The sequence below is a fragment of the Macaca nemestrina genome, chromosome X, assembly GCF_043159975.1.
Source record: "Macaca nemestrina isolate mMacNem1 chromosome X, mMacNem.hap1, whole genome shotgun sequence".
In the NCBI taxonomy this organism is placed as follows: Eukaryota; Metazoa; Chordata; class Mammalia; order Primates; family Cercopithecidae; genus Macaca; species Macaca nemestrina.
In genome coordinates this window covers 76,578,611-76,606,473 of record NC_092145.1, presented here as the reverse complement: position 1 = coordinate 76,606,473, position 27,863 = coordinate 76,578,611, and the positions used below count along the sequence as shown (strand labels likewise).

The following is a 27,863-nucleotide window of genomic DNA, read 5'->3' as shown; positions in this document are numbered from 1 at the left end:
AGACTGGATTAAGAAAATGTGGCACATATACACCATGGAATACTATGCAGCCATCAAAAAGGATGAGTTTGTGTCCTTTGTAGGGACATGGATGCAGCTGGAAACCATCATTCTTAGCAAACTATCACAAGAACAGAAAACCAAACACCGCATGTTCTCACTCATAGGTGGGAACTGAACAATGAGATCACTTGGACTCGGGAAGGGGAACATCACACACCGGGGCCTATCATGGGGAGTGGGGAGGGGGGAGGGATTGCATTGGGAGTTATACCTGATGTAAATGATGAGTTGATGGGTGCTGACGAGTTGATGGGTTCAGCACAGCAACATGGCAAAAGTATAAATATGTAACAAACCTGCACGTTATGCATATGTACCCTAGAACTTAAAGTATAATAATAATAAAAAATAAATTAAAATATATAAATAAATTCATACATATAATTTAAATAAAATTAATATAACAAAAAAAAGAAGAACATAACATGCCTAGTATGGAGTTATATTAAGACATAAAATTTTTTTGCTTTAAAGTAATGACTGTGTAGCACATGGGACATTTGTCAACTGTTTCAGCATGTTGTTTACAACTGACTACATGTCCATAGGGAACAACAATGACAGCAATATTTCTACACATAGAGATTTTGCAAAGCTCCTTCATTTGCAGGCACCTTAGGTGCTCTTCAGTAGTAATCTCTTTGTGAAATGAAGTCTGACTTGATTCATCTTGTGGACTGTCTTTCTTAGCATTCAGTAGATCTGCAACCAGAACCTCAAGTGATTTATAGTTGTTCCCAGATATCTGAATTTTTCCTCCATTGTTTTCTTAATGTCCTTGAAAGTGAACCCCATTTGTATAGCTTCTTGTACCATAGGATTTTGGAAGATGATATCATCAATTCTTCTAGTTAGTGATAGTGTTTTCTCAGTAGTTCTTATGAGAGACTCCTCAAGTGAATGGGTTAAATGAATATTGTTTATATATTCTTGTCCTTTCTGTTCTAACAGATATTTACACCCTGGATACCATTTAGCATGTTGTTCTCAGTGGTCTGCACTGAACTTCCAATCAGTTAGCCTTCCTCTACAGTGAAAGCACTTTACTTTATCACCTTTACCTAAAGCATAAAATTCAGCTCTTCCAAGCTGCTCCTTTGTTAACTGAGTATATCCACATCCCAAAAGTAATGATCCATGCTTCATAATCTGCCATGAATGGATTTCTTGGAAGATTTGTTGAATTTGGGAAATTCCTGTCAGAACTCACAGCATCAGATTCACTTTGAATATTAAAATTCTGACCCCAAAGTAGCAATTAGGAAAGTGTCACCTGTGTTCTGACCAGGCACTATCACAAGGTTCCCAATTTTTCAGTTTTCCACCACAACAAAAGCACTGCACTTGGTCATCAATACCTGTGTAGTAGAGTCCAGCACTTGCTAACTCTTTTGGGGATAGGTGGGCATAGTCTGGCCAGTTCTGAAAGGACTTTAATGTAGCTTCTTCACTATACATGGCAGGGTTCCTTGGGTATATGGTGTCTGATACATCTAAAACCTGCCCAGTTCTCAAAAGATGCATCTAAAACCTGCATGCATCTCAGATGGCCTGTATAAAGCAAAACGATTTCTGCTTCCCAGATAGTTTTCAACTTTGTACTGACCATTTTGGATACCAGGATTTGTAGGCTGTGTGGCACTATTTTCAAAATAAAAGCCATTGATAAATCTGCAATTTGGGGATAGTTTCCTGTGTCTTCCAACTGCTGAGTCTCCATATTGCCATCTATCTATGGCTGCATGACAACTAAAGCACTGCATGGTATCTCCTTCACTCGTATAAGGAAACCTTGCTTGTGCCAGTGTTGATGCTGAAACAGGACTACTACTTGGAAAATTAGCAAAAGTTTTTAATCTAAACTCTTCTACAAATTTTTCATCCTTATTGATGAAGGTACACACGTTTTAGATCCTTAAAAACTGTTAAAAGTCATCTCTTGGAAATAGGACTTGTCCACCTTTACTTAGGTGTCACAGGATTTAGGAAGGCAGTCCTGAGGGGCTTGAAGTCACCCACCCACCCATGACTTCCATTGGCAGTCCAGGGAAAGTGGGCAAGCAGCCTGGGCCAGGCCACCCCTGCCAGGTGGGCCGAAAAAATAACTTTTAACCTAGAATAGTATATTCAGTGAAGATATCCTTGAAATATAAAAGAGAAACAAAGATTTTCCCAGACAGACAAAAGCTGAGAGACTTCATCAACAGCACACCTGTCCTACAAGAAATGCTAAAGAGAGGACTTCAATTAGAAAGAAAAGGCTCTTAATGAGTAATAAGAAATCACCTGAAGGTACAAAACTCTCTGGTCATAGTAAGCACACAGGAGAAAATAAAATATAACACTGTAACTATGATGTGTAAACTGCTGTTATACTAAGTAGGAAGACTAAATGATGAACAAATAAAAAATAACAACTACAAGTTTTCAAGAGATAGACAGTACAATAAAATATAAATCAAAATAACAAAAAGGTAAAAAAATGAGGAAATTAAGCTAAAGCATAGAGTTTTTATTAGTTTTCTGTTTACTTGTTTATTTATGCAAACAGCGTTAAGTTGTTATCAGGTTAAAATAATGCGTTATAAAATAGGAGTTGCAAGCCTCATGATAACTTCAAAGCAAACTACATACAATGGGCACACAAAAGTAAAAAACAAGAAACTAAATCACATCACTGGAGAAAATAACCTTCAATAAAAGGAAGACAGGAAGTAAATAAAGAAAGAAAGAAGAGAAAACTACCAAACAACCAGAAAAATATAAAAAAATGGCAGGAGTAAATCCTTACTTATATAAAATAACAATAAATGCAAATGGGCTTAACTCTCCAATCAAAAGATGTAGCGTGGTTGAGTGGATAAAAAAGCAACACTCAATGGTATCTTGCCTACAAGAAACATACTTCACCTACAGAGACACACACAGACTAACAATAAAGGGATGGAAAAGATATTCCACACTATTAGAAAACAAAAAAGAGCAGGAGTGGCATACTTATATCACACAAAAGAGATTTCAAGAAAAAAACTATAAGAAGAGACAAACAAGATTACTATATATTGATAAAGGGATCAATTCAGCAAGAGGATGTAATAATATTAAATATATATACACCCAACACTGGAGCACCCAGCGGTATAAAGCAAATATTATCAATGATAGAGAGATAGGCACCAATACAATAATAGCTGGAGACTTCAACACCTCACTTTCTGCATTGGACAAATCTTCAAGACAGAAAAAACACAAAGAAACTGCAGGCTTTATCTCCACTATAGAGCAAATGGGTCTAATAGATATTTACACAATATTGCATTCAATGGTTTTAGTATGTATATTTATTTCCTCAGCACATGGATCATCCTCAAGGATAGAAAATATGTTAGGTCACAAAACAAGTCTTAAAACATCAAAAAAATTGGAGTAATTTCCAGTATATTTTCTGACCACAATGGAATAAAACTAGAAAACAATAGCAAGATAAATTTTGGAAACTATGCAGATACATGGAAATTACACAATACGCTCCTGATTGACCAGTGCATTAATGAATAAATTAAGAAGTAAATTGAAAAGTTTCTTGAAACTAATGATAAGGGTAATACAGCATATACAAACCTATGTGATATGACAAAAGCAGTACTAAGAGGGAAGTCTATAGCTCTAAGTTCTTACATCAAATAAGAAGAAAAACATCAAATAAACAATTTAATAATGTATCTTAAAGAATTAAAGAAGCGGCCGGGCGCAGTGGCTCAAGCCTGTAATCCCAGCACTTTGGGAGGCCCAGACGGGCGGATCACAAGGTCAGGAGATCGAGACCATCCTGGCTAACACGGTGAAACCCCGTCTCTACTAAAAAAAAAATACAAAAAAAAACTAGCTGGGCGAGGTGGCGGGCGCCTGTGGTCCCAGCTACTCGGGAGGCTGAGGCAGGAGAATGGCGTGAACCCGGGAGGCGGAGCTTGCAGTGAGCTGAGATCTGGCCACAGCACTCCAGCCTGGGCGACAGAGCGAGACTCAGTCTCAAAAAAAAAAAAAAAAAAAAAAAAAGAATTAAAGAAGCAAGAGCAAACAAACCCCAAATTATGAGAAGAAAAGAAATTATAAATATCAGAGCAGAAATAAATAAAATTGAAATGAATAAAACAAAAGATTAATGAAACAAAATTCTGGTTTCTTGAAAAGTTAAACAAAATTGACAAAACTTTAGGCATGCCAACTAGAAAAAAAGAGAAAATCCAAATAAAGAAAATTAGGGATAAAAAAGGAGACATTACAACTGATATCTCAGCAATTCAAAGGATGAACAGTGGATATTATGAGCAAGTATGTCATTAAACTGGATAATCTAGAAGAAATGAATAAATTCCTAGATGCATAAAACCTACCAGGAACAAACCATGAAGAAATCCTAAATCTGAACAGATAAATAACAAGTAATGAGATCAAAGTCATAATAAAATGTCTCCCAGTAAAATAAAGCCCAGGATCCAATGGCTTCACTGCTGAATTTTACCAAACATTTAAAGAAGAACTGATACTAATCCTGCTCAAACTATTCTGAAAAATAGAGGAGAAGGAAGTGTCTATGAACACATATAAGGCCAGTATTACCCTGATACCAAAACCAAAGACATATCTAAAGAAGAAAACTATAGTCCAATATCTCTGATGAATATTGATGCAAAAATCCTCACAAAACACTAGCAAACCTAATTCAACAATATATTACAAAGTTCCTTCATCAAGACCAAGTGGGATTTATCCCTGAGATGCAAGGATGGTTCAACATACGCAAGTCATTCAATGTGTACATCATATCAACGGAATAAAGGACAGAAACAATATGATCATTTCAATTTACACAGAAAAAGCATTTGCTAAAATTCAATATCACTTTTTAATAAAAATTGTCAAACAACTAGGGATAGAAGAAACACACCTCAATCTAATAAAAGCCATATATGACAGATCCACAGCTAGTATCTTATTTAATTCGGTCAAAAGTGTAAGCCTTTCTTCTAAGATCTAAAACATGACAAGGATGCCCACTTTCACCACAATTATTCAACATAGTACTGGAAGTCCTAGCTAGAGCAATCAGACAATAGAAAGTAACAAAAGACATCCAAAATGGGAAGGAAGAAGTCAAATTATTCCTGTTTGCAGATGATATGATCTGATACTTGGAAAAATGTAAGGACTCCACCAACAAACCATTAGAACTGACAAAAAAATTCAGTAAAGTTGCAGGATACAAAATCAACATAAAATAATTTGTGGCATTTCTATATGCCAACAGTAAACAACCTGAAAATAAAACAAAAATGTAATCTCATTTACAATAGCCATGGATAAAATTAAATACCTAGGAATTTAACCAACCATTAACTTTGTATAATGAAAACTATAAAACATTGATGAAAGAAGTTGAAGAAGATGTTAAAAAATGGAAAGATATTCCGTATTCATGAATTGGATGAACCAATATTGTTAAAATGTCCTCACTACCCAAAGCAGTCTATAGATTCAATAAAATCCCTATCAAAATACCAATGACATTCTTCAAAGAAATAGACAAAAATACTAAAATTATGTGAAATTGCAAAAGACCCAGAATAGCCAAATGTACCCTAAGCAAAATGTATAAAACTGGAAGAATCACCTCACCTGACTTCAAATTATACTACAGAGCTATAGTAACCAAAACAGCATGGTACCTGCATATAAACAGGCACATACACCAATAGAACAGAATTAAAAACCCAGAAACAAATCCACACATCTACAGTGAACTCATTTTTGACAAAGATACCAAGAACATACCGTGGGGAAAAGACAGTCTCTTCAATAAATGGGACTGGGAAAACTGGATATACATGTACTGAAGAATGAAACTAGACCTCTATCTCTTCCCATATGCAAAAATCAAATCAAAATGAATTAAAACGTTAAATCTAAGACCTGAAACTACAAATCCACTACAAGAAAACATTGGGGAAACTCTCCAGGACATTGGTGTGGGAGAAATTTCTTGAGTAATACCCCCAAGAGCACAGGCAACCAGAGCAAAAACGGACAAATGGAATTACATCAAGTTAAAAAGCATCTGCCTATCAAAGGAAACAATCAAGCAAGTGAAGAGGCAACCCACAGAATGGAAGAAAATATTTGCAAGCTACTTCTGATGAGAAATTAATAACCATATATATATAAGGAGCTCAAAAACTCTACAGGAAAAAATCTAATAATATAATTAAAAATGGGCAAAATACTTGAAAAAACATTTCTCAAAAGGAGACATACAAATGGAAAGCAGGCATATGCAAAGGTGCTCAACATTATTAATCATCAATGAAATGCAAATCAAAACTACAATGAGATATAATATCACCCCAGTTAAAATGGCTTATATCCAAAAGACAGGCAATAACAAAGTGCTGGTAAGTTGTGGAGAAAAGGGAACCCTTATACACCATTGGTGGTAAGGTAAATTAGTACAATCTCTATGGAGAACTGTTTGGAGATTACTCATAAAAGTAAAAATAGAACTCCCATATGATCCAGCAATGCCACAGCTATCCAAAAGGAAGGAAATTAGTATATGAAAGAGATATCTGCACTCGCATATTTTTTGCAGCACTGTTCACAGTAGTCAAGATTTTGAAGTAAACTAAGTGTCCATTAACAGATGAAATGATAAAGAAAATGTAGTACATATACACAATGGAGCACTATCCAGCCATAAAAAAATGAAATCCTGTCATTTGTGACAACATGGAGGGAACTGGAGTCCATTATGTTAAGTGAAATAAGTCAGGCACAGAAAGAAAAACATCGCATGTTCCCACTTATTTGTGGGATCCAAAAATCAAAACAATTGAACTTATGGAGATAGAGGGTAGAAGGACAGTGCATTAGTCCATTCTCACACTGCTATAAATACCTGAGATTGGGTAACTTATTTTTTTTAATTTTTTTATTATGATTATACTTTAAGTTCTGGGGTACATGTGCATAACGTGCAGGTTTGTTACATATGTGTACTTGTGCCATGTTGGTGTGCTGCACCCATCAACTCGTCAGCACCCATCAACTCATCATTTACATCAGGTATAACTCCCAATGCAATCTCTCACCCCTCCCGCCTCCCCACAATAGGCCCCGGTGTGTGATGTTCCCCTTCCCGAGTCCAAGTGATCTCATTGTTCAGTTCCCACCTATGAGTGAGAACACGCGGTGTTTGCTTTTCTGTTCTTGCGGTAGTTTGCTGAGAATGATGGTTTCCAGCTGCATCCATGTCCCTACAAAGGACACAAACTCATGCTTTTTATGGCTGCATAGTATTCCATGGTGTATATGTGCCACATTTTCTTAATCCAGTCTGTCACTGATGGACATTTGGGTTGATTCCAAGTCTTTGCTATTGTGAATAGTGCTGCAATGAACATATGTGTGCATGTGTCTTTATAGCAGAATGATTTATAATCCTTTGGGTATATACCCAGTAATGGGATGGCTGGGTCATATGGTACTTCTAGTTCTAGATCCTTGAGGAATCGCCATACTGTTTTCCATAATGGTTGAACTAGTTTACAATCCCACCAACAGTGTAAAAGTGTTCCTATTTCTCCACAGCCTCTCCAGCACCTGTTGTTTCCTGACTTTTTAATGATTGCCATTCTAACTGGTGTGAAATGGTATCTCATTGTGGTTTTGATTTGCATTTCTCTGATGGCCAGTGATGATGAGCATTTTTTCATGTGTCTGTTGGCTGTATGAATGTCTTCTTTTGAGAAATGTCTGTTCATATCCCTTGCCCACTTTTTGATGGGGTTGTTTGATTTTTTCTTGTAAATGTGTTTGAGTTCTTTGTAGGTTCTGGATATTAGCCCTTTGTTAGATGAGTAGATTGCAAAAATTTTCTCCTATTCTGTAGGTTGCCTGTTCACTCTGATGGTAGTTTCTTATGCTGTGCAAAAGCTCTTTAGTTAAATTAGATCGCATTTGTCAATTTTGGCTTTTGTTGCCATTGCTTTAGGTGTTTTAGACATGAAGTCCTTGCCCATGCCTATGTCCTGAATGGTACTACCTAGGTTTTCTTCTAGGGTTTTTATGGTATTAGATCTAACATTTAAGTCTCTAATCCATCTTGAATTAATTTTCGTATAAGGAGTAAGGAAAGGATCCAGTTTCAGCTTTCTACTTATGGCTAGCTAATTTTCCCAGCACCATTTGTTAAATAGGGAATCCTTTCCCCATTTCTTGTTTCTCTCAGGTTTGTCAAATATCAGATGACTGTAGATGTGTGGTATTATTTCTGAGGACTCTGTTCAGTTCCATTGGTCTATATCTCTGTTTTGGTACCAGTACCATGCTGTTTTGGTTCCTGTAGCCTTGTAGTATAGTTTGAAGTCAGGTAGTGTGATGCCTCCAGCTTTGTTCTTTTGACTTAGGATTGTCTTGGCAATTTGGGTTCTTTTTTGGTTCCATATGAAGTTTATAGCAGTTTTTTCCAATTCTGTGAAGAAACTCATTGGTAGCTTGATGGGGATGGCATTGAATCTATAAATTACCTTGGGCAGTATGGCCATTTTCACGATATTGATTCTTCCTATCCATGAGCATGGTATGTTCTTCCATTTGTTTGTGTCCTCTTTTATTTCACTGAGCAGTGGTTTGTAGTTCTCCTTGAAGAGGTCCTTTCCATCCCTTGTCAGTTGGATTCCTAGGTGTTTTATTCTCTTTGAAGCGATTGTGAATGGAAGTTCATTCATGATTTGGCTCTCTGTTTGCCTGTTACTGGTGTAGAAGAATGCTTGTGATTTTTGCACATTAATTTTGTATCCTGAGACTTTGCTGAAGTTGCTTATCAGCTTAAGGAGATTTTGGGCTGCGATGATGGGGTTTTCTAAATATACAATCATGTTATCTGCAAACAGGGACAATTTGACTTCTTCTTTTCCTAATTGAATACCATTTATTTCTTTTATTTTTTATTTTTTAAATTTTTTAAATTATTATTATTGTACTTTAAGTTCTAGGGTACATATGCATAACATGCAGGTTTATTACATATGTATACTTGTGCCATGTTGCTGTGCTGCACCCATCAACTCATCAGCACCCATCAACTCGTCATTTACATCAGGTATAACTCCCAATGCAATCCCTCCCCCCTCCCCACTCCCCATGATAGGCCCCGGTGTGTGATGTTCCCCTTCCCGAGTCCAAGTGATCTCATTGTTCAGTTCCCACCTATGAGTGAGAACATGCGGTGTTTGGTTTTCTGTTCTTGTGATAGTTTGCTAAGAATGATGGTTACCAGCTGCATCCATGTCCCTACAAAGGACACAAACTCATCCTTTTTGATGGCTGCATAGTATTCCATGGTGTATATGTGCCACATTTTCTTAATCCAGTCTGTCACTGATGGACATTTGGGTTGATTCCAAGTCTTTGCTATTGTGAATGGTGCTGCAATAAACATACGTATGCACGTGTCTTTATAGCAGCATGATTTATAATCCTTTATTTCTTTCTCTTGCCTGAATGCGCTAGCCAGAACTTCCAACACTATGTTGAATAGGAGTGGTGAGAGAGGGCATCCCTGTCTTGTGCCAGTTTTCAAAGGGAGTGCTTCCAGTTTTTTCCCATTCAGTATGATATTGGCTGTGGGTTTGTCATAAATAGCTGTTATTATTTTGAGAGAATCAATGTCAGATCTAATTAATATGTACAATTTCTGCAGAACATAGGAAGGAACATTATACTTGGTGCCAAATAAATGTGTTTAATCAGACTAACTCATATCAGGATTGTTTTATTGAGGCACATTAGACATATATGCCATTTATTATATTCTTTTCTTTTCTTTCTTTTGGTGCAATTCTTGAAAAAGTAAGAGAATTGTTTTTTCAGAACATTCTACCAAAGCAAAAATTAATGAGCAGAACTTCATACAAGATCGAAATTTAAGCTGTTTGTTCTTCATCCAACAAAAGTTATAGCTATGTCTAAAAGCTGAATTATGATTTACTGGGAATCAGCTGAAAGTAAGGCCAGTAGGTTCAACTAGATTGCAAATTCCTTGTAAGGAGGAATTTTGTCTTCACATCTTCTCATTCAAGTATTTTACTTCCCCTTACACTTTCTCATTTTCTCTCTATAGCACTTTGCATAGTAATTTGCATGTACAGCAGGAAAACAATAAATGACTAGTGAGATTCTATGTCTTTCTTTATAGAGAACATTATATTTTTAACTCATGTCAGTAGAACATGCCATTTGTTATTCTAAGGATAGTTGCCAGTTTGAGCCAGAAGGGACCTTTGAGATCTTGTACCAATAGACTTTTAACATGTGAAAAAGCAAGATTCAAAACCTGGTGATGAGATTGTAGTGGTAATGACTTCTTTAAGAGCACATAGCTAGGGCTGGGAGTAGAACCCAGGCATTATGGCCATCAGACCAGTTCTACTACCATACTGCCACCCTCATTCTCACTCTTCCTTTTGATTTCCCTTCATTAATGACACATTTTTCAGAGAGTCAATTGAGGTAATCACTGCAGACAAAATCTGTGAAAGGTCAAGAGTTGGTCCTCAGTTATTTGCTTCTATCTTTCCCTTGGAATAGTTATCAACTTTCCTGGTTTAAAAAGATAACTTTCGAAGAAGATCGTAGATAGAAAACAGGGCTAATGTGCATATCTCACTTGGATGGACAGAACAGTGTACGGAGACTCATACCACAAACTTTTGCTCCAAGAACCACTGCAGGAACATACTGGGAAAACCAGAATAATTCAGAGATCCTTTGAAGGAACTGGCATGCCACTACAAATTCCGTGAGTTAGGTGAAAAACTGTGAGTTCTCAAAGTGTGATTGGGTGAAAACCTGCCTCTGAACAGACATCCCCACTGGGGAATCTGAAAGTCCAGATCACAAGAGGATTTAACCTTTCCTAGAACTGGAATGGATTTAGGGTGCCATGTGAAATATAAAAGTAAAAGCAGTAGTGGGAAGAGCCTTATAGGCACTCCCATTATCCAGCTTGAGCCCAGTGAAGCCATCCCTGACTATATCTCACAGGGGCCTTTGGGAAAGGCACCCAGTGGAATTAGGGAGGAGTCACAGGGTGTAAGAAGTTTCCAACTGAATTTTGCAATTACAACTGGGCACTAACTTTCTTGAACAGAAGCCAGGGAGCAAATGGGAACTGCTGAAGATATGAATGCAGGAGCCACAGCTAACATTGTGGGCAGATAGGGAGGGGTGAGACCTGAATGCCAAGTTTGCTTGCTCAGCGGGGAAGTTTATGGTCTTGGACAAGTTCTGAGTTCTGCACAAGCAAGCTGCCTGGATCTAAGCTTGGCACCATTAGTGGAGCACTATGGGAGTGAGGCTGGCCTTGCCAACTGTGTGGGAGGTGGGTGAGGCCTTTCACTACCAACTATCCCCCACTTCTTTGGTGAACTATATGGCACAATCAAAGCAGCTATAATCCCCTCTGGAACATAATCCTGTTGGCCTGAGAACCACATTCCCATTCCTCACGGAGGCTTTGACAAGCCCTGCCCAAGGAGAGTCTGAGCTCACACCCACCTAAGCCTACCCCCAGCTGATGATATTTCTCTACCTGCCCTGGTAGATGAACACAAAAGACATACACTCTTGGGAGCTTTATGGACTTGCCCATCACCTGAGTAACGAGAATACTTCCCACAGCCAACATAGGGCAAGCTTATATCCCACTGCTAATGCCACAGCTGGTGCTCTCTTGCAAGCACCACCTCCTGGCTGGAGGCCAAGCAATTCAGGCCATTACAGGAACACGTGGCAGAATAACCCTGCTCCTGGGAAGAAGAAAACAACAGAAAATATCACCACCTGCAATGTCCCGGCTAACCAGAGGTCTTGGGTGTGTTCACTGTACAACTTCACTGCTAGCATAACCAGCATTTGAGAAAGCCAGCACACTAATCATATCTACACCAAGGACTCTCACAGAGTCTAATTCACTCCCCTGCCACCTCAACCACAGCAGGTGCTGGTATCCATGGTTGGGAGACCTGAAGACAGATAACCTCACAGGATTCTTTGCAGATATTTCCCAGCACGACCCTAGAGCTTGGTATCTCTACTGGGTGGATAGACCCAGAAGAGCAGTAACAATCTCTGCAGTTTGGCTCTCATAAAGCCCCATTCCTAGGGGGAGGGAGAGAACACAACATCAATGGATCACCTTGTAGTGCAAAAGAATCTGAACAGCAGGACTTGAATTCAGATCTTTCCACTGGTGGGTAGTTTCTCACAGCAGAGGCACAATTGCAGTGCTGGGTGCAGTAGGGGAAGTCTGCACTTATACCCCAACAAGCTGGTAATCTCTGTGATCATGAAGTGACTTGGAGAAGGGGTTCTTGTTCCCCTCTGGCACTCCACTGCAGACACAGCTGGGGCTTCTCCCACAGGAATGCAGTGTGGAGTCACCTATAGACAACCTTTCTGGAAAAATTCAGGGTGGGCACAGCCCCACAGAAGGAGCACACTCCAGATTCAGGCCTGCAAAAGAGGCAGTCACAATTCCTTCCTACTTGAAATATCAACATTTCTATAGATGAAAGGAAATGCCTGTCTGATCTGAATAACTGAAACACTAGAACAGGAGTGAGGTTGTGAAGTGAATAGCTTTCCTGAAGACCTAGCAGAAGAGGTAAGGTAGCTCCCACTCTTCATCATGATAAAACCTTAGCACATCTAATTGAGAGCTCCCCCAGACACCTTCCTCAAGGCTGAGACCTTGGCCCACTGTTGGATGTTACATCTACCTGCTTGCCTTAGCCACAACTGGTGCCTACCCAGGGTTACCTCCCTGACTGGCCTGAAACCTGAATCATCAACTCAGTAAATAAAACACGTGGAAAAAATTAAATGAATAAATAAAGTGTATATCATGAGAGAATGTGATAAGCTTTGAGAGATCCCTGCCATTTTAACTCCATAGGAGACAGTAAATATGACCACACACCAAGAATCTAACTACTACAACCAGCATTGGGAAAAGCCAATGCACAAAGACACTATAACTAAGGATCTCATACAGAGTGAGCATCAAAAGCAAATTAGGGTAAAATAAACATTGAAGTCAGATCCTTAAGAGGGACAAAACCCCAAAAATCCAAAAAACCACAGTTCAATAAAAAATAAATTCAATAACAATTTTAAGAAACAGTCTATCCAGATGAGAAGAAATCAGAAAAGTGATTCTGGTAATATGACAAAATAGAGTTCTATAACACCCCCAAAAGTTCACACTAGTTCTGCAGCAATAGATCCAAAGCAAGAAGAAACCTCTGAATTGCCAGATAAAGAATTCAGAAGATTCATTATTAAGCTATGCAAAGAGATACCAGAGAAAAGTGAAAATAAACTTAAATTAAAAAAAAACAGGATATGAATAAAACATTCTCCAGAGAAATAGATATCTTAAAGAAAATACAATCACAACTTTTGGAAATGAAAGACACATTTAGAGAAATACAAAATGCAGTGGAAACTTTCAACAATATGCTAGAACAAGTAGAAGAAAGAACTTCAGAACTCGAAGACACAGCTTTTGAATTAATGAATCAGACTAAGACAAAGAAAAAAGAATAAAAAAATGAACAAAGCCTCCACGAAATTTGAGGGTATGTTAAATTGGTGTTCCTGAGGAAGAAGAGAAATCTAAAAGTTTGGAAATCTTATTTGAGGATATAATTGAGGAAAATTTCCCTGGTCTTGCTAGAGATCTAGACATCCAAATACAAGGAGCTCAAAGAACTCCTGGGAAGTTAATTGCAAAAAGATCATCACATTAGGTAACCTATGAAGGAAAACCTATCAGATTAACAGCAGATTTCTCAGCATAAACCTTATAACTACAAAGGATTGGGGTCCTATCTTTAGCCTCCTTGAGAAAAAGTATTTTCAGCCATAAATTTTGTATCCAGCAAACCTAAACTTCATAAATGAAGGAGATATACAGTGGTTTTCAGATAAAGAAATGCTGAGAGAACTCTCCACTACCAAGCACTACAAGAAACGCTGAAAGAAGTTCTAAATGTTAAAACAAAACCTCAAAATACATCAAAACAGAACCTCCTTAAAGCATAAATTTCAAAGGGCCTATAAAACACTAACAAAATGAAAACAAAACAAAACAAAACAAGGTATTTAGGCAACAGGTTAGCATGATGAATGGAACAGTACCTCACATCTCCATATTAATATTGAATGTAAAAGGCATAAATGCCCCAATTAAAAGATACAGAATGGCAGAATGGATAAAAGTCCACCAACCAAGTGTATGCTGTCTCCAAGATACTCATCTAACGCCTAAATATTAATACTCACATAAACTTAAGGTAAAGGAGTGGAAAAATATTCCATGCAAATAGAAACCAAAAGCCAGCAGGAGTAGCTAGGCTTATGTTAGACAAATCAGATTTTAAATCAATAACAGTTAAAAAAAAAAAAAAGGCAAAGAGGGACCCTATATAATGATAAAATAGTGCAACAGAAAAATATCACAATCATAAATATATATGCTCCTAACATTGGAGCTCCCAACCTCATAAAACAGTTACTAGTAGACCTAAGAAATGAGATGGATGGCAACATAATAATAGTGGGGGACTTCAATACTCCACTGACAGCACTAGACATGTCATTAAGACAGAAAGTCAACACAGAAACAATGGACTTGAATTATACACCAGAACAAATAGACTTAAGAAATATTTACAGAACATTCTACTCAACAACTGCAGAATATACATTCTTATCAACAGTATATGAAACATTTCCCAAGAGAGACCATATTATAGGCTACAAAACAAGTCTCAAAAAATTTAAGAAAATCAAAACATATCAAGTATCCTCTCAGACCACAGTAGAATAAAACTGAAAATTAACTCCAAGAGGAACCTTCCAAACTATACAAACATATGGAAATTAAATAATCTGCTGTTGAAGAATCTTTGGGTAAACAATGAAATCAAGATGGAAATTAAAAAATTATTTGAACAGAATAATAGTGCCATAACTTATCAGAGCTTTGCAGATACAGAAAAAGCAGTGCTAAGAGGAAAGCTTATGGCATTAAATGCTTACATAAAAACATCTGAAAGAGCACAAAGAGACAATCTAAGATCACACGTCAAGGAACTAGAGAAACAAGAACAAACCAAACCCAAACCCAGCAGAATAAAAGAAATAACAAAGATTAGAGCAGAACTAAATAAAATTGAAACAAAAAACCCCAAAAGATCAATTAAATAAAAAGCTGGTTCTTCACAAAGATAAACAAAATTAACAGAGCATTAGCAAGATTAACCATGAAAAGTAGAGAGAAGATCCAAATAAACTCAACTAAAAATGAAATGGGAGATATTACAACCAATACCACAGAAATGCAAAAAAAAAAAAAAAAACATACAAGCCTACTGTGAACACATTTATACATACAAACTAGAAAATCTAGAGGATATAGATACATTTCTGGAAATATGCAACCCTCCTAGATTACATCAGAAAGAAATAGAAACTCTGAACAGACCAATAACAAGTAGGGAGATTGAAACAGTAATAAAAATATTGCTAACAAAAATTGTCCAGAACCAGATGGATTCACAGATGAATTCTACCAGAAATTTCAAGGAGAATTGTTATCAATCCTGCTGAAACGATTCTAAAAGATAGAGAAAGAGAAAGTCCTCCCTAAATCATTCTACGAAGCCAGTATCATTCTGCTATCAAAACCAGGAAAGGACATAATAAGAAAAGAAAACTACAGACCAATATCCCTAATAAACATACATGCAAAAATCCTCAACAAAATACTAGCTAACTGAATCCAACAGCATAACAAAAAGAAAATACAGCATGATCAAGTGAGTTTCATATCAGGGGTGCAGGGATGGTTTGACATACACAAATCAATAAATGTGATATATCATATAAACAGAATTAAAACCAAAAATCATATAATTATCTCAATAGATGCAGAAAAATCATTTGACAAAATCCAGCATTCACTTAGGAATGAAAACCCTTAGCAAAATTGGCATAGAAGGAACATACTTTAAGATAATAAAAGCTACCTATGACAAACCCACAGCCAACATTATACTGAATGGCAAAATTTGAAAGCATCCCCCCTGAGAACTGGAACAAGAAAAGGATGCCTACTTTCACCACTTCTATTCAACAGAGTACTAGAAGTCCTAGACAGAGCAATCAGACAAGAGAAAGAAATAAAAGACATCCAAATTGGTAAAGAGGAAGTCAAAGTGTCACCGTCAACTGATGATATTGTTGTATACCTAGAAAACCCTAAAGACTCATCCAAAAAGTTCCTAGATCTGATAAATGAATTCAGTAAAGTTTCAGGATACAAAATCAATGTACACAAATCAGTAGTGCTGCTATTCACCAACAATGACCAAGCTGAGAATCAAATCAAGAGCTCAATCCCTTTTGCAACAGCAGCAAAAATTAAATACTTAGAAATCTACCTAACCAAGGAGGTGAAGGATCTCTATAAGGAAAACTACAAAACACTGCTGAGAGAAATCATAGATAACACAGACAAATGGAAACACATCCCATGCTTATGGATGGGTAGAATCAATATTGTGAAAATGACCACAGTGCCAAAAGTAATCTACAGATATAACACAATTCCTGTCAAAGTACCATAATCATTATTCACAGAACTAGAAAAAGAATCCAAAAATTTATATGTAACCAAAAGAGAACCTGCATAGCCAAAGCAAGACTAATCAGAAAGGAGAAATCTGAAGGCATTACATTGCCCAAATTCAAACAATACTGCAAGACTATAGTTACCAAAACAGCATGGTACTGGTATAAAAATAAACACATAAACCAACGGAACAGAATACAGGACCCCAAAATAAAGCCAAATATTTGCATTCAACTGATCTTCAATAAAGCAAACAAAAACATAAACTGGGAAAAGACATCCTATTCAGCAAATGGTGCTGAAATAATTGGCAAGCCACATGTAGAAGAATGAAACTGGATCCTTGTCTTTCACTTTACACAAAAAATCAACTGAGGATGGATCAAAGACTTAAATCTAAGACCTGAAACCATAAAAACTCTAGAAAATAACATTGGAAAAATTCTTCTAGATGGTGGCTAAGGCAGACTTCATGACCAAGAACCCAAAAACAAATGCAACAAAAACAAAAATAAATAGATAAGACCTAATTAAACTAAAATAATTCTGCACAGCAAAAGAAATAATTAGCAGAGTAAATAGACAACCCACAGAATGGGAGAAAATATTTGTGAACTGTGCATCTGACAAACAACTAATATACAGAGTCTACAACAACTCAAATAAATCAGCAAGAAAAAACCAAATAATCCCATCACAAAGTGGAAAAGGGACATGTATAGACAATTCTCAAAAGAAGATATAAAAATGACCAATGAACATATGACAAAATACTCAACATCACTAATTATCTGGGAAATGCAAATTAAAACCACAATGAGATAGTACCTTACTCCTACAAGAATTAATTAAAAAATTAAAAAATAATAGATGTTGGCATGGGTGTGGTGAAAAGGGAACACTTTTATGCTGCTGGAGGAAATGTAAACTAGTACAACTACTATGGCAAACAGTATGGAGATTACTTAAAGAACTAAAAGTAGAACTGTCATTTGATCCAGCAATACTACTATTGGGTTTCTATCCAAAGGAAAAGAAGTCATTATATGAAAAAGACACATGCACATGCATGTTTATCGCAGCACAACTCACAAGTGCAAAAATATGGAATCAGCCTAAATGCCCATCAATCAATGACTGTATAAAAATGTATATCTACACCATGGAATACTACTCAGCCATACAAATAAATGAAATTATGGCATTTGCATCAATCTGGATAGAGTTGAAGACCATTATTCTAAGTGAACTAGCTCAGGAATGGAAAACCAAACATTTATATGTTCTCACTTATATGTGGGAGCTAAGCTATGAGGATGCAAAGACCTAAGAATGACATAATGGACTTTGGGGACTCAGGTAAGGGTGGGAAGGGAGTGAGGGATAAAAGACTACACATTGGGTACAGTGTACACTGCTTGGGTGAGGGGAGCACTGAAATATCAGAAATCATCACCAAATAACTTATCAATGTAACCAGAAACCACCTGTTCCCCCAATACTATTAAAATTAAATTTAAAAGACCTAGAGACAGAAATACCATTCAACCCAGTAACCCCATTACTGGGTATATACCTGAAGGAATGTAAATTTTTCTATTATAAAGACACATGCATACATATGTTCATTGCAGCACTATTCACTATAGCAAAGATGTGGAATCAACCTAAATGCCCATCAATGATAGACTGAATAAAGAAAACGTGTGACATATACACCATAGAATACTATGAAGCCACAAAAAGGAATGAGATTATGTCCTTTGTAGGGACATGGATGGAACTGGAGCCCACAATCCTTAGCAAACTAATGCAGGAACAGAAAATCAAATACCGTATGTTCTCACTTATAAGTGGGAGCTAAATGATGAGAACTCATGGACATATATAAGGGAACAACACACACTGGGGCCTGTTGGAGGTAGGAGGGTGGGAAGAGGGAGAGGATCAGGAAAAATAACTAAGGGATATTAGGCTTAATACCTTGGTGACAAAATCTGTACAACGAACCCCATGACACACATTTACCTATGTAACAAACCTGCACATCCTGCACATGTACCCCTGAACTTAAGAAGTTAAAAATAAAAAGAAAACTTTCATGCAGATGACTCAAATCTCTGTCCACTACAGCCACAAATGACTTACCTAAACTTTAGTCTCTCATTTTCAGCTGCTTATTAGATTGCTCTACTTCGATATCTTGTCTTTTAAAAAATTTCAAACATATTTTCAGACAAATACAACCTTCTCTTCAACATTAACTTCCCCATCTTATATTTCTGTTTCTTCAATGACAGTAAGAGTCTTCCAGTCAGTCAGGCATAGGACCTGGCAGTCATCTTTGACTCCACCCTATCCTTATTTTATCCCTCATCAAGTCCTGTTGATTCTTATTTTGCAATGCCTCCTGACCCTTTCCTTCTTTCTTTCTCTTTCTTTCTTTCTTTCTTTCTTTCTTTCTTTCTTTCTTTCTTTCTTTCTTTCTTTCTTTCTTTCTTTCTTTCTTTCTTTCTTTCTTTCTTTCTTTCTTTCTTTCAACGACTTAGTTCAGCATCCTTATCTCGTTATGCCTTAGCTACTTCACGGTGATCTATGCATCCTCTTTCACACTTAAATAATCAAGAGGTGAACCTGGCAAATTTCTACTTACACTTCAAGATTTATGTTGAAGTTATCACTCTCTATGAATACTCCCATGTGCATAGTTCTATTCTTTCGTTTATTACAGTGCTGTAATTACTCTTTTTGCTTACATGCCTGTCACACCCATTTAGACAGTAAGCTCATAGCTCATTAGTGGCAGTGAATTGCTTTATTCATTTTTTGCTCTTTTCCTCTCCGAATTGGGCAACTTTGAAGAGTAACTGTGTGGTTTTAAGAGCTGTTGAGTAATAGAGTATGTAATTTTCCAGGGTGGATGTCTAGGATCAGAGGAAGGAGCATGTTTCTCTCTTTCTCTGTGTGTGTGTGTGTGTGTGTAAGCACAGGTGCTGTTATGCAAGAATCTAAATAATGATGTAAAGTGATAGTAAAATGTGGATACATCGAGCGGGGTAGAATCTATTTAAAAGAAACCTGAAAATTCGCAGAGTGCAGGGGACCATGGCTCATGGATGGACACTTTACAAATCACCAGAGAAGAAAGGAAAGAGGGTGGAGCAGATTGAATCTACACATTTCGGCAGAAAGGGAGGCAAAGATCTTAAAACAAAGAAGGCATAGCAGTGGCTCATGCCTGTAATCCCAGCACTTTGGGTGACCAAGGTGGGTGGATCACCTGAGGCCGGGAGTTTGAGACCAGCCTGACCAACATGGAGAAACCCTGTCTCTACTAAAAATACAAAATTAGCTGGGCATGGTGGCACATGCCTATAATCCCAGCTTCTCAGGAGGCTGAGGCAGGAGAATCTCTTGAATCAAGGAGGTAGAGGCTGTGGTGAGCCGTGATTTTGCCATTGCACTCCAGCTTGGGCAACAAGAGTGAAACTCTGTCTCAAAAAAAAAAAAAAAAAAAAAAAAAACCCATAAATGGTCTGGTGGGGCTGGAGGAGAGTTCAAAAGTGCCATAGGTCAGAGACTAATGGAAATCCAAAGACTCAAGGATATGTTTGATTATAGGGTTTGAATGAGACTGATGGGTATTTTTGGATTGAACCAACAGCAGAGACAATATGATTAAATCAGTATCTGGATGTACTTTTATGATTCTATTAAGTTATATGCCTGCCAAGATTTCCTTTACCTTTCTAGTAAATACTAGCATGCACCAGATAGTCTGTATGTGTTGGAGGACTGCCAACAGGAGTGGGGTGATGAAGGCAGGGCCAAAGCAGAAGAGGAAGTGGGGAGGCTGGGACTCAGGGTTCCTAAAACTGATACTTCCTCTTCTGCTGCTGAGCAGTGGCAGGATGCAGAAAACATATTTTAAGAGGGTGCAGCTCAGTGGAGCACTGTTTTTATTTGACCAACTCCCCAGTGCCCTCTTTCCTCCTCTCCATGTAGCCTATTACTGTCAAATGAAAAAAAGTTGGTTGTGCCATCCTGTAAGTCTGAGCTCAGGGAGGTTAGGGACAATGCTGTATTAATCTTTTGATACAGTAGGCACTCATTAATGTTTGTTGAATCAATATCTGAATGAATAGGAGAGTCAACAAATATGAGTGTTTTGTAAATTACAAAGCTCTTTAAAATTTAAATTTTTATTACTCTCTTTCTTATTCATATAAGGCTCACCTACTTTGACCACACCACCCCACAGTCATATCTCTCTTTGCACATAGGAAAATGTGGAATTGATGTTTATCGAGTGATTGTTTATTGATTGACTAGAGTAAAGCTACTCATTCTCTATGGAGACTTAATCTACAAATCTATAGCCATCAGGCTATACTAATAATCCCAGTGACTTTCTTCCATCGTAGTGAAGGATTTGGGGGAAGAGGGCAGAATGACCCTTCTGTCTGTGATCACTTTAGCCCTATCATTACAATAAGTAGCTTTCTTACTTTATATTTCCAGGGATGTGTTGCTCACAGGGATATGCTTTTTGGGAATACATTTCCAAGGATATGTATTCTCATTGGTATTTAAAACTATGGGGGGACTGATACTTCGTTGCTGACAGTTCTCAGGTGTTTCTTCTGTAGTCTCTTATTCTCCTTAAGAGGAGAACGTCAAACCCATCAATTCAGGCCATTCTGTTGTCAGACGGTTGGAATCTAAACTTTATATGACACTGTCAAACCAAAAAGGACCTTGGACTGTGGCATTCAGAACTAGTGACAGTGTGTCTCCTTCCATTGTACTGTGCCAAAAATGCTTTATCCTGTGTAACCAGATTAAAAGGATGCATAAGACCAGACCTTAAGGGAAATGAAAGTTACCAAAAGGCAATAGAGATCTTGAGGAGTGCATGAGTGCGTGTGACAGTGTATAGTGCAGGATACTTTCACCCCTAGTTTGGATGATAGAAATGTGTTGCAACTTACATACATACTTTTGAACTTCTTGTAAAGCACTAACTAGAGGGCCTTTTCCCAGGAATACCTCTATAACTCTCTACCTAATTCCTAGCAGCTTGGAATCCTCTGATGTTCTGAGGTCATTGCTCTCAGCTAACCCTGAGGCCTGCTTCTATCATCTTGGCATTTAGATGTCTGGTTCTTGCCAAATAATTGTTCTCTGTGAGATTGCTTTTTATTTAAGGCCCTTTGTCTTAAGTAAGAATTCAAATTCAGATCAACCACAAATGGTAACCAATTTGGAATGAAAAGAAGCTTTATTACCTTCTGAGGCCTGAACATTTTCTAGGAACTTTGGAATAAGTATGTAAGACACATCTGAGATGTTTGAGTGTTGTTAGTATTAGCTCAATTCCATTGAGCTTGTTGAATCCATGACAACACAAAGACAACCATTTCTAGAAACAAACACTGTTAATGTGAAATTTATGAGAAATCTTAACAAGTCTTATACTTTAGACATCTTGAAATGCTATTCAAAATTGGATTTTTCTTTCCCTTTTAGGGAAAAGGGATTGATGAAAAATAAAACAATGTCCAAATATCTCCTATTTTTTCTTTAGCTCAAGGACCCTAAGTCTAGATCTGAACTCCTGTTTCTTTTCTATCAGTTACATTTAAGTAGGAGCTCAAATGTCTGGGTTATATTGATTCTGAAAGCACTCTAAACAAGATAATGACATTTTATTCATCAAAAGGAAAATCAACTATGTGTTAAATGTCCAAGGGCTTATGTTTACTCTTCTGTCTCTTTTCCTCTATTTCTATAAGGACCTCTTCCTAACTTATCCCCCAAATTTAAAATATTTTTCTTTCTCTTTTCTTCCCTATGTACCCCCCACCCCTAGTCTAGAAGAAGGATTGTGGGGCACAAAGAAAGGAGAGGTCATGTCATGATGAGATGGAGTGGGATGAGACAGAATGAAGCAGCAGTATAGAAGAATTTATACAGTGGCCTTTTCTACTAATCCATAAAGAATTCTTAATTAAAGGCAGAAGTAATTGTCATCTGATGGTGTTTTAGCACCTTGATTGTAACATGAATTAATGGACCTAAGATGTCTGGATTTATCTAATCAAATTAGGTAAAAGGAATGACTTTATTGCCTTTTCTGTAAGGATGGGGATATGTACTTCTTGCTATGAGTCTATCAGGCTTCCTTGCAGGTTTTTTTTTTTTTTTTTTAAGACAGAGTCTCACTGTGTCGCTAGGCTCCAGTACAGTGGCTCTATCTCGGCTCACTGCAACCTCTGCCACCCGGGTTCAGGCGATTCTCCTGCCTCAGCCTCCTAAGTAGCTGGTACTACAGGCAGGTACCACCACGCCCAGGTAATTTTTGTATTTTTAGTAGAGATGGGGTTTCACCATATTGGCCAGGATGGTCTCAATCTCTTAGCTTTGTGATCCACCCACCTCAGCCTCCCAAAGTGCTGGTATTACAGGCGTGAGCCACCACACCCAGTCAACAGTTTTATTTCTGCACTGCAAAGCAACAAATTGACATACTGACTAATCTATCTTTTGTAGGGTTGACTGATATAAATATATCTTTCAACAGTTTGTTTATATCTGATTGAACTGGGAAAACTTTTCTCACTGACCCTTAAATCATACCACATAGGTGTTCATGTGGCCTGAAATGCAAATAACACTGGAGTGAGAGATAAAAGTGACTTCAGGTCTTTTTATTTTAGACACACACACACACACACACACACAACTACACATACATATTTTAAAAACATGATTTGTATTATAACCAAATCTGTGATTGAACTAGTGGTTTTATGAAAGAGTAGTGGGATATTGTGTTGCATTCAAAACTTGGTGCAAAAAACTATTTTAATCCTTAGCATATAATCCTAAGAATCAATGGGCTTGGTTAAAGTAGTAACAATAAAAAGTGGATAGTGCTTTCACAGAAATACTTCTTAAATACTACTCTTAAATAGTTTTACTCCTTTTAGAGTTCACATTGAGGGTGTGCATAAGTATTGTAGGGCTAGTGACAACTATAATCCAGAGTGTTTGATGCTACTGACAGGTCCTAAGAGTAGGATGAAGTTGCTGAGACTTAGAGTGATGTCCCTGACCTAGAAATACAGTCTAGGGAGTAGAAAGTATCTAGCTCTACTCTCTCCCCATGCAATCAGTTTTGTTATGTGTTTTATCCTACTGGAATGAATGGAATTTAAACAAAATCCTTCTGATGGTGGTTTGTGTTTTCAAATTGCTTTCAGATTTTATATTTATCATTTTAAGAGATTTAGAAAATATTCCTATTAGCTCATTACTGCATTAGATACACAAAAGAACCAAGAAATACTAATGGCCATTAACTTGCCAGAGAACACCCAGCTGTTTACATGTCAAAGCTAGGGTGAACTCCCAGTGATCCTAGTTACCCAGTTTATCTCCCATTGAAATCCACGCAGCAAGATAGTTTAGAGCAGCCACTGTTAGGTGTTAAGAACATGAGAACAACAAAATGGACCAAAGTAGAGGTCCATACTGGGCAATGTTATTTGGGAGATTATGATAGTTACCATTCACAGTATCGAATTCACAAGGTTGGGTATGTACCTTAAGAATCAGCACCTTCCCTTTATTATCGGCCAATTATACTGAAAATACAAACTTATAATTTTCTATACTGTGGAAGAATCTTGCTTTTATGACAGATAAATAGTTTCTAAATGCATCAAAATTTCATTAAGGGAAGGTAGTGGAAAATGAGAATTGATGATTCTGGGTTAGGAATACACTAACATGCTAGATTAAGTCTAAAAGCAAATTGCAAACTTTTCTTAACCTACCATTATCTGTGTGCTTACTGACTCCCAAACTGACTTATTTCATTAGGAGGAACCCTGATTGGCTGGTGTAGTCAATACTTAGGGGAACAGGGGAACAATTTTTTATTAAAAATAAATAATTTTTATTTATTTATGGATGAATGTAAATATAGCACTTGAGGTTGTTTATGATGTAAAAACAGATAGCTTTTAGTTCTAATTAAGCCATTAATAGTAAAACAACAACAGAAACCATTTTTGAATGATTAAGACTTCTTGCAATAAAGTTAAAATTGTCTAGGAACAAATTTTCCTAATGTATTTCAAATGTAATGCAGTCCTTTGTATTTTGTAATGCGTTGTAAAAATACATTTTTTTGTATTTAAAATAGTGTACAGTCTAGTTCAGATTTAGTTACAGTTTCTTTTAAAATAATCATTTGTTAGACGTATGGTATCATAGCTTCTCTCTAGGTTTCAAAATAATCAGAATACTGGAAAGCAGAACCACTGAATTCAGTAGGTGGAGCTCACCAACCCATTTGTTTCCTCTTGAAAACAGCTTTTTTGCCGCTAAGTAGAAAAATGTTACTGGCTAAAGATTTTATTAAAATGTATGAATTTTTGGCTCTGTGTAAACTTAGTCTACGCCAGATGAGTCTAAGTTGCTAAATAGATCATGCAATTTTCTTCTATTCAGTTATAGTTGAGAGAGCTTTATTTTTACAGTCTCTGGCCAGAACTGGCTACTTTCTAGTTGTACGGTGTGTTTCAAGAATTTTTTTTAGCCTCTCTCAGTCTATTTTCTCTTTCATAAACACGGACAGTAACACCTACCTTGTCTAAATTATAGGGTGTTGAAAGGTTCGGGTGGGATAATAAATGTGAAACTACCTTATGAAAATTTTACTCTCCACTGGTTTACCTGCAGTAATCACTACATATTTATTTTCCATATTGAAGGAAAATATCACTACATTAGAGAACTCCACTGAACGCTCAAAATGGGATTTGAAAACATATCTCACATTTCTGGCTTAATTGCAAAGGTGCTAGAGGCTTGCAGAGTGTGTCTCCTCTGTATATTGCCACATTGAGCCCTAGAAGAAGCACTGAGCAATATTTGTTGACAGACTGATCATATAATCAGATCTCTGGCTAAGAAATAAAGCAGAAAGAATTCATACTAGCACCCAAACTTAAAGCAAGCAAGGCAGATAACTTATCCCCAAACTCCTGGGAATTTGCTAAAATTTACCATCAGTAACGTTTTACTACATACTGTTCTGGTCTCAGTACTGAATACTGAGTTTCCTTACCTGCTAACTTCAAGGTCCACAGTTTACTGTCCTTTGCGTTTTTTCTCGGAAGCAAGCTCCAAGTCTTCAGTAAATTTGATCTACCAGTCCTTGCAACTAATCCTTGTTGGTGAGCTGCACAGTATCTGGATACCCTGTAGGGTCATAAAAGCACAGTCCATTCACAGAGTGCCTGCTCTATAGGCAAGTTTCTTTGCAAAGATGGGTTGCTGCTATTTTTCAGAGGAGAGAGGGCAGGGCACATTTGCTAGCCAATATATACAGATATACAGATTCTTCTTCCTCTTTCAGATTAGCCTTCAAACTGTTAAAGCACTCCCGGAGTCTGACTTCTCTGGTGCAAAGTGGGGGAGGGGAAGGGTCAGAGAGGAAGGAAGAATAGAAACTGGAGGCTTGCAGGTTGCGTGTATGTATAAATAAGCTTTTCTTCCTAGCTTCAGGAATAGAATTCTCAGGAAATTATTCTGCTGCTTTAAGATGGGAAGCAGAGGGGAGTGTTCTCTCTTCAGCTTAGTTCTCTCTGATTTCTATGACTGTGAGTCATTAGACTATTTGCAAGTGGGGAAAGATAATCATGCCAGTATATGCTAATATAACTGGCATTATATGAAACTTGATCTTAAGCAACGTAAATTTCATCTCTCTGTTTCTCACTCTCTTTCCTTAATGACACATGTGGCTCTATCCACATTCTAAAACGCCTTTTCCTTTCTGGTTACTTTTTGAGCTTTGTTTCCTGAAGTCTTCATAACAATAAATTGCCTCCATTGGATTAAAACTGTTTTTTTTTTCTTTTTTTGTCCCACTGAAGATGATCTGGAATGACTGGGCTTGCTGTCAGTGGTCCTGTGTTGGAAATTTGGGGGATCAGGCAAGTGTTCTTGGTCTTTGGCTAGGCTCTGAGGTGTTAGAGCTCTGGGGTGCTCAGTATGGCTTCTGGAGAATAGGGACATAGCAGTCTGGTATGTGCTGATTGAAGCCTGGGTAAGCACTTCATTGTTAAAAACCAAATTGAGAAGACCCTGATGTGAATTTGTTACATCAATTATCTTGAGTTATATTAAGAAGATTCTATATGGAGATGGGCATAAATATGTTGATTTTAACACTTTGTAAACATGCCCCATAACTAACAATTAGTTTTATGTACTTGTAAAATATGAGCCCAGCAGTAGCCTTCTGGCTTGCTACCTGCCGTAGGGACAAAGTCATTTACCCAAACTTTGTATCTTTAGGTACAAGAATTACCTCACAACCAACCTGGGGCAATCGCTCTAAGGCCCCTTGAATCTTTATCTCTTTTCACAGAGTTCTGGATTGTGGTGGTGATGGTGATAGTTGGAGGAAAAGGCTATCCAACCACATTAGAAGGGATGATAACATTTGGATTCAAGACTAGACTTTCTAATCCTCTCCTAGGGAGTTTTAGTAACTAAACTGACATTCAAACTAGTATTTCTTCAACTGAGTTTGGATCCCCAAAGATCTATAGGAAAGTTTATAAGTGAGACAAAGAGTGAATTATCACTTTTCCTCCAGTCTGAAATGTTATAGCCATTTTGAGCTACAGTGGAAGGGCAATTCATACTTAAGAAATGAAGAAAAGAGAAAGGGACTAGATCCTTTGTGGGGATAAGAAAGAGAGATCAGATTGCTACTGTGTCTATGTCAAAAAAGAAGACATAAGAAATTCCATTTTGATCTGTACCAAGAAAAATTGTTTCTGCTTTGAGATGCTGTTAACCTGTAATTTTAGCTCCAACCCTGTGTTCACAGAAACATGTGCTGTATTGAATCAAAGTTTAATGGATTTAGGGCTGTGCAGGATGTGCCTTGTTAACAATATGTTTGCAGGCAGTATGCTTGGTAAAAGTCATCACCATTCTCCATTCTCGATTAACCAGG

At 37.3% G+C, this 27,863-nt stretch overlaps 1 protein-coding gene and 1 pseudogene across 2 annotated transcripts in view; both read right to left on the bottom strand.

Moving 5' to 3' along the window:
* Positions 1-26,399, bottom strand: part of LOC105464319 (cysteinyl leukotriene receptor 1) — an 86,830-nt gene extending 60,431 nt beyond the window's left edge. Inside the window, exon 1 of one of the 2 annotated variants that reach the window (XM_011712113.3) lies at positions 25,959-26,399. The gene's annotated coding sequence lies outside the window, so the exon portion shown is untranslated. The remainder of the gene's footprint in view (positions 1-25,958) is intronic. The other variant, XM_011712106.3, reaches the window with a different exon arrangement.
* On the bottom strand, positions 251-1,999 carry LOC105464313 (E3 ubiquitin-protein ligase XIAP pseudogene; annotated as a pseudogene).
* Positions 26,400-27,863: the final 1,464 nt, after the last annotated feature.